This window comes from Dermacentor silvarum, unplaced genomic scaffold (assembly GCF_013339745.2).
Source record: "Dermacentor silvarum isolate Dsil-2018 unplaced genomic scaffold, BIME_Dsil_1.4 Seq303, whole genome shotgun sequence".
Lineage (NCBI taxonomy): Eukaryota > Metazoa > Arthropoda > Arachnida > Ixodida > Ixodidae > Dermacentor > Dermacentor silvarum.
The window spans coordinates 19,153-25,877 of NW_023606018.1; the positions used below are offsets into that span (position 1 = coordinate 19,153).

General features: G+C 42.5%; 1 non-coding gene across 1 annotated transcript; it reads left to right on the top strand.

Annotated features, from left to right (window-relative positions):
• Window positions 1–5,419: 5,419 nt before the first annotated feature.
• Window positions 5,420–5,602, top strand: LOC119434882 (U2 spliceosomal RNA). Its single transcript, XR_005188673.1, has one exon. It is a non-coding gene; the product is annotated as a U2 spliceosomal RNA (small nuclear RNA).
• The last annotated feature ends 1,123 nt before the right edge of the window (window positions 5,603–6,725 follow it).

Genomic DNA, 6,725 nt, shown 5'->3' on the forward strand with positions numbered 1-6,725 from the left:
TCAGGGTTCCCATACGGGAATATGGTGTAATTTTATTTACAAGTGGAAGCGTTGTAGAGTTAGAAGTAACAAGACCGCGTGGATATAAGCAGGATGTTAAAAGGTGACGTTACATAATAGTTAGCGAGTCAAAAAACAACTAATGGAACGGATGGAGACACGCATTAAAAGGGCACATCTCGTGACACCATGAAGTTATACAATAGTTATCGAGAAGCTATAATAGAAAATAACGATTAAAACAAAAGTTAATGAAAAATGCCGGTCACTTCATGTCGAAACTTTACTGGGTCATCAATGTTCACGATGTCACCAGGAACACCATTCCATAATCCAAGGGCTAATAGTAAGGCTGATGAGTTGAAAGCATTGGTCCATCCCAAAATGCGTTTGAAACTGCAGTTATTGTGCAAATGACGAGATATTCATGGCGGTTGGGAGAGGGTTAGGGTGGTCTGGTGCAGTAAACGAAAAAAAAAGCAATTGAGCCATAGCAATTTCATCAGATTACACAGAAGTTTGCGAACAATTTCATAACTGGATACAAAAAATGAATATGTAAGTAACCATCCGACTAAAGGTAAATAATGCATAAAACACAATAATCAAAATCATAAAAAATACATCAGTATCATTCAAGTACACAGGAAAATTAGGAAAGTGTTCAAAATTTTAACACAGTCATGAGAATAAATACATGAGCTAAAAAGAAAAGTGCAGATACGTTGCTTGATAACAGCGTACAGCGAATGTAGTGGGCATACATTTTGCTTCTTTTCACGTGACTTTAAATGTCCAAATGCATCACGAACAATCTTATGAATTTCACAAATCGCTTAACTGAATTGGTAAAAAAACTAGTTTGCGAATTATTGAAGCAAAATTGAATATAGGAAGCACGCGTTCTCCTTGCATATTTTGTGAACTCCTGCAGGAATTTGTGATTTTCTATACGTCTGAGTTACCTTCTGTTTAATATTTTCTATTTTGAAGGTAGTACAGTAGCAGTATTTAGTTACAGCATCGAATGCAAATCGTCTATGCACATCAAGCAGGCCGAAGTAGTGCCTAATGTAATTCATCTTCTCCACAACGTGTTCCATATGCCAGGAGAACCGATAGTTTACGTAGAATATAATTTAATGAGTTGAACTTGTAAGAAGATGCAGAGCCGTAAACTGTTAAGCAGTATACGTGCTCCAGTTGAAGTTTATTAGTATGCGTTTATCTGCCTTTTTGGAATTTATTGACAACCGCTATTCAAATGATGGATGTAAATTAACTATATCGATTTCGCTAATACTGTCGAGCCAATAAAATAATAGTCCGCGACCTTCTTTTTAATAATGCATCATAGAATGTGTCGTTTGGACATTGATGTAATAATATGGCCAATTGATGATTGTACTAATTTGGCGCCAAGAAAGTATTCCTTAGTTGTACCTTATGTCATCATCATCATCATCATCATCAGCAGCAGCAGCAGCATATATTTATGTCCACTGCAGGAAGAATGCCTCGCCCTGCGATCTCCAATTACCCCTGTCTTCCGTTAGCTGATTCCAACATGCGCCTGCGAATTTCCTAACTTCATCACCCCACCTAATTTTCTGCCATCCTCGACTGCGCTTCCCTTCTCTTGGTATTCATTCTGTAACTCTAATGGTCCACGAGTTATCTACCCTACACATTAGATGGCCTGCCCAGCTCCATTTTTTCCCTCTTAATGTCAACTAGAATATCGGCTAGCCCCGTTTGCTCTCTGATCCGCACCGCTCTCTTCCGGCCTCTTAACGTTCCTGTCTCTCTAACATTTTTCGTTCCATCGCTCTTTGTGCGGTCCTTAACTTGTTCTCGAGCTTCTTTGTTAACCTCCAAGTTTCTGCCCCATATGTTAGCACCGGTAGAATTCAATGATTGCACACTTTCTTTGTCAACGATAGTGGTAAGCTCCCAGTCAGGATTTGGTAATGCCTGCCGTATGCACTCCAACGCAATTTTATTCTTCTATGAATTTCTTTCTCGTGATCAGGGTCCCCTGTGAATAATTTACCTAGATAAACATACTCCTTTACAGACTCTAGAGGCTGACTGGCGATCCTGAATTCCTGTTCCCTTGCCGGGCAACAACATTATCTTTGTCTTCTGCATATTAATCTTCCACCCCACTCTTACACTTTCTCGGTTAAGGTCCTCAATCATTTGTTGTAATTCGTCCCCATTGTTGCTGAATAGGACAACGTCATCTGCAAACCGGAATTTGCTGAGATATTCACCGTTGATCCTCACTCCTAAGCCTTCCCAGTCTAAGAGCTTGAATATACTTCTAAGCGTCCAGTGAATAGCATTGGATAGATTCTGTCTCCTTGCCTTACCGCTTTCTTGATAGGTAACTTTCTACTTTTCTTGCGGAGAACCAAATCCTTGTAGATATTTGCCAAGATATTCGCGCATTCCTCCTGTGCACCTTGATTACGCAATGTCTGTATGACTGCTGGTATTTCTACTGTATGGATCTGCGACCCATGACTTGCCAGCAGGGTTAAATAGTTTGTCGTTACTGATGCGTCGTTACCAGCAATGCCAATAGTTATATCTCCGGCTAAAATTATTTGTTTACAAGTACCGTGCTTTATAAGGAAGCTGGACGTTTCACAAAAAAAAAAAAAAAAAAAAACTGACCGCTTTCACTTGGTGGCCTGTAAATTGCACAGACTAAACACTCTTCATCAGCCTTGTTAACGGACAGGGCTTGTACTCCCGCTTTATTTAATGTCAATTGAACTCGGTCACATAAACAGACACTTCTTTACAAATACAGAGCTACCGCCATCCTTCTTAACTGTCCCACAATGCGAAAATGCATTAAAACCGATAATTTGGAATAGCGAACACTCGCCCTCGTTCACGTTGATCTCCGTTAAGACAAGAACATCCAAGTGCGATAACACCGACTTAAGGTACATCTGCAATGTGTGTGTCCCGATGTTATTCAGACTTCTAATGATGACATCCAGCACTTCAAATGCAACATTAACCGAATGTTCAAATGCTCACGCTTGTTTCCTTTCTATCCAATCCGCAAGAGTATCAAAAATTTCAAACATGGTCAGCTAGTTTGTGGAAGGCTTCTTCGTTGACGTATTGCTGGGTCACCTTCGAATTTACTTACTAGTATGTGCACATTTCGCATCCATACGAAGTGATAGTGCATGTCTCTAGCTCGTTTCTAAGTTCTTTGCCAACCAGAGCAGTGGCTTCATGTTTCTTCTTAAATTATTATTAATGCATATATTCCGATCCTTTAAGGACTTCCCTTTTTGTAGCCATTCGTCTCGAAGTTCCCGGCTAATAAAACGCCAGTATAGGGGGAGTTGCGGATTGCTTGCCTTTAATCCTGTGAATAGCCTCAATTAGTTAATGACCGTTTGTGGAAAGTTCAAGTTTCGCGCCAAGTGACCCAACAACTGCCTTTAGAGCTTCACCCTCTCTCACTTCAATGCCGTGAATCTATGTTATTTCTCCGCCAATATATTTCCAATTTTCAACTTCGAGCTACAATTGAAAGATTCCAGAGTCTCCAGCCTGAACCTGGGGCTCTAGTTGATTAGATTTCTTTTTCAGGTGTTTGACCTCTTCTTTGTGTGCTTCAAATGACTTCAAAAGCTCGTCGTAGCTCTCGGACAGTACACTGAAACTAATTTCTATAGCCTGAATTCGTCACAGTTTGTTCTTTGATTTTGAAATCTGTAGCATCGGGCTTTGCTAGTTGCACGTTATGACGTTTCTCTAGTATACCCAAACGACTGCGTACTGTATCAAGCTTAGCCATGACCTGTATCAAGGTTGGCTCTGTCAGGGGTCCACTACAGCCAATTCCCCACGTGCTCCCGCGTCAGTCGTGATCTACTCGTACTACATGTCTGACATGACCATGAGTTTATATCATATTTGACATGCTTTTAAGACTATTATTCGTGACACCGGAGCATTTCCCAAAATGGTAACGATTGAAACAGCCCGAGCAGACAAGTTACTCACCGTCAGGCACGATGGCCTTCATGGAAGCAAGACAATCTCGAGAACTTGGCATCTTTGCGCAAATTAAAAAAAAAAAAGAAAGAAAAACTTCAGCGCAACAGTGAATAAATACTGAAGAGAATTTAGGAAAACTTGAGGAAAAGATAAACCAAAACTAAGGGCCGTCAGTCCTGGGGAGGAGCGTTAAAACCACCGCAATTCAAAGGCAAATGTTCTTTCTTGACATGAAGTACACGGCGACTATGTCAGGCTTACGCGCTCCGCCGGACTGCGCCCGATTCTTGTGGAACGCTCCTTTTATGCAAGCACTTTGCATAATATGCAATTTCCTTTCTTTAGCCAGAGGAATCCAACACCAAATAATATGTACAATAATTATAATAATATAATGACACCAAGGATGATGACGACGTGTATTTCTTCAGCGTTTTGCTCAAAGTAATTTACAAGACAGTGATAGAGTGTTTTTGTTAATGCGGAAGATTCGAACTCAAGCCACCTCCTGAATTGTAATGGCAATGTGAACAGAGTATTGAAGCTACACGTTGGACTAGTGGGGCTGGACGCGTGGAGGGATGGGGGAGATGGGGGGGGGGGGGGGGGGGGGGGGGGAGCGTAGTAACTGATGAGGGACAAGTTGTTGTCGAACCACAAACGCTTGCGTTCGAAGTCTCGAGTTCGCTCAGCGGCGTGGTTAGCAGCATCCGCCCGCCCCCCATTGCCACTTGCGATTCTTCAAAATTAAATTGCTTCAAAATTAAATCTGTCCGTCACGTAAGACAATGGTTTATACCCCCTTAAGCAATGGCTAATTCCCCCGTAAACACGGCCTCTCCATTACGACGACAGGAGAGAAGTGAAATTCCACGCTGGAATGATGAGCGGCAACGGAGCAGCTGTGGAAGAAGACAATTAACGACGCTCGAGCCATTGGTGATGATATAGTTTTTTGTGTACACGGACGCCGCCGAAGTAAGTGCCTTATAAGAAGCATCGCTTGAAAAATTCAGTGCCATTCCACTCAGTGAAGGTGGATGACCAGCGAAGCTGTTTATGCGGTGATTGACCGTTGCTCCGGTGACACGTTCCAAGTCTGCGTCAGCACGCTTACGCTTGGCATCCGCGGTCCGCTCATCGTCGGGGTCTCCGTCCACCGCCGCCGCACCCATTCCCTTTTCTGCTCACGCCGTCGTTCTTGGTAGGCACGCTGTTCTTCTTCAGACCGTACAACACGCAGCCTACCCATTTCACAGTCATGGCAGAACCGAAGAAAGGAACCTATGTAGAGCATGACGTCAGGAGACAGAAGACACTCAGATTGGTAGGCACTAGTTTGAATACGCGGGATGGCGTACACGTGTATGGTGCGAACGTAAACATGGCCGACGCGGGTCAAAGTGTAGTAGCTGTTCTTATCAGCTTAATATCTGATATGGGTTGTATTTGGACCCAATATATTTACCTTATTTGTGCAAGTTGGCGGAGTGCTTGACGCCTGCTTGACCTCCACCGCGGGTCGGCCAGGTAATGCACTATCTTCGGGATTTTTGGTCGACGGACATCGATCCGCTGGAAACTATAGCCATATACAGCTTAGCTGTAAAAAACAATACTATTTATTTATTATTTATTTGTTCATTATCTGAAGTGTGAGTGTCAGCAATATGTTAGCTCACTGAATAATTTGTCGCGCCGCAGATAAAATGGATCTTCCTGACATTTCACAAGTATCCTTACCCGCCGCGGTGGCTCAGTCAGCTAAGGCGTTGCGCTGCTGAGCACGAGATCGCGGGATCAAATCCCGGCCGCGGCGGCCTCATTTCGATGGAGGCGAAATGCAAAAACGCGCGTTAAAGAACCCCAGGTGGTCAAAATTAATCCGGAGTCCCTCCACTACGGCCGTGCCTCATAATCAGAACTGGTTTTGGCACGTAAAGCCCCAGAAAGAGAGACAAATATCCGCGCGTCGCATCACGCTGAGATTAGTCCTCTGTGCTGTGTCATTGTATATCCTGCTCACTAATGCATATCAGGTGCCCTGGGTGGCAGAAAAATAGTCTTCAAATAATATGTGGCCGTATTTCACACCATTTCACTTCAATAAAGATATTCAAACTAGAAGGGTCGGAAGTGGTGGTGCTAAATTGTTACAAAATAACGAATTACGCCTTTAATTTAGTGTTATAGATTGTACGTGTACCATAATTGTAGAAACAAATAATGAATGCAGTTACAAGTCGCGTAGCTTCGCGCTGCCGACCATAGTCGGCAGTACGTCTTTGCGCTTTAGATCATATTCTTCAATAAGCTTTCATTCAAGTTTAATATAAAGATTAATGAATTTATTCATCATTCACGAACTCGCCTCCCGATAAGCGGGAAATTAAAGCACTATAGACTAAATTTCCCACGTTGAAACTGCAAGCGAACAAACCGAGACTCCGGAGTCTAAAAAAAGAAAAAAAGAATGAAACGAGAGACATAAAAAAAAACACAAGATTAACCCGTACTCTTTTTCTTTTATTACAAAAAACTTCCGTTTCGCGACCCGTGCCCTGCAGTATGATTTACAGTCTTACAATTTAACAACGGTGTAAATAGGTCAATAACTCACGCACTTACACCTTTTTTGGGTGTGGTGTAAGGGTGTGAGTTGTACACCTCTTTACACCGTTTTTTTTTTT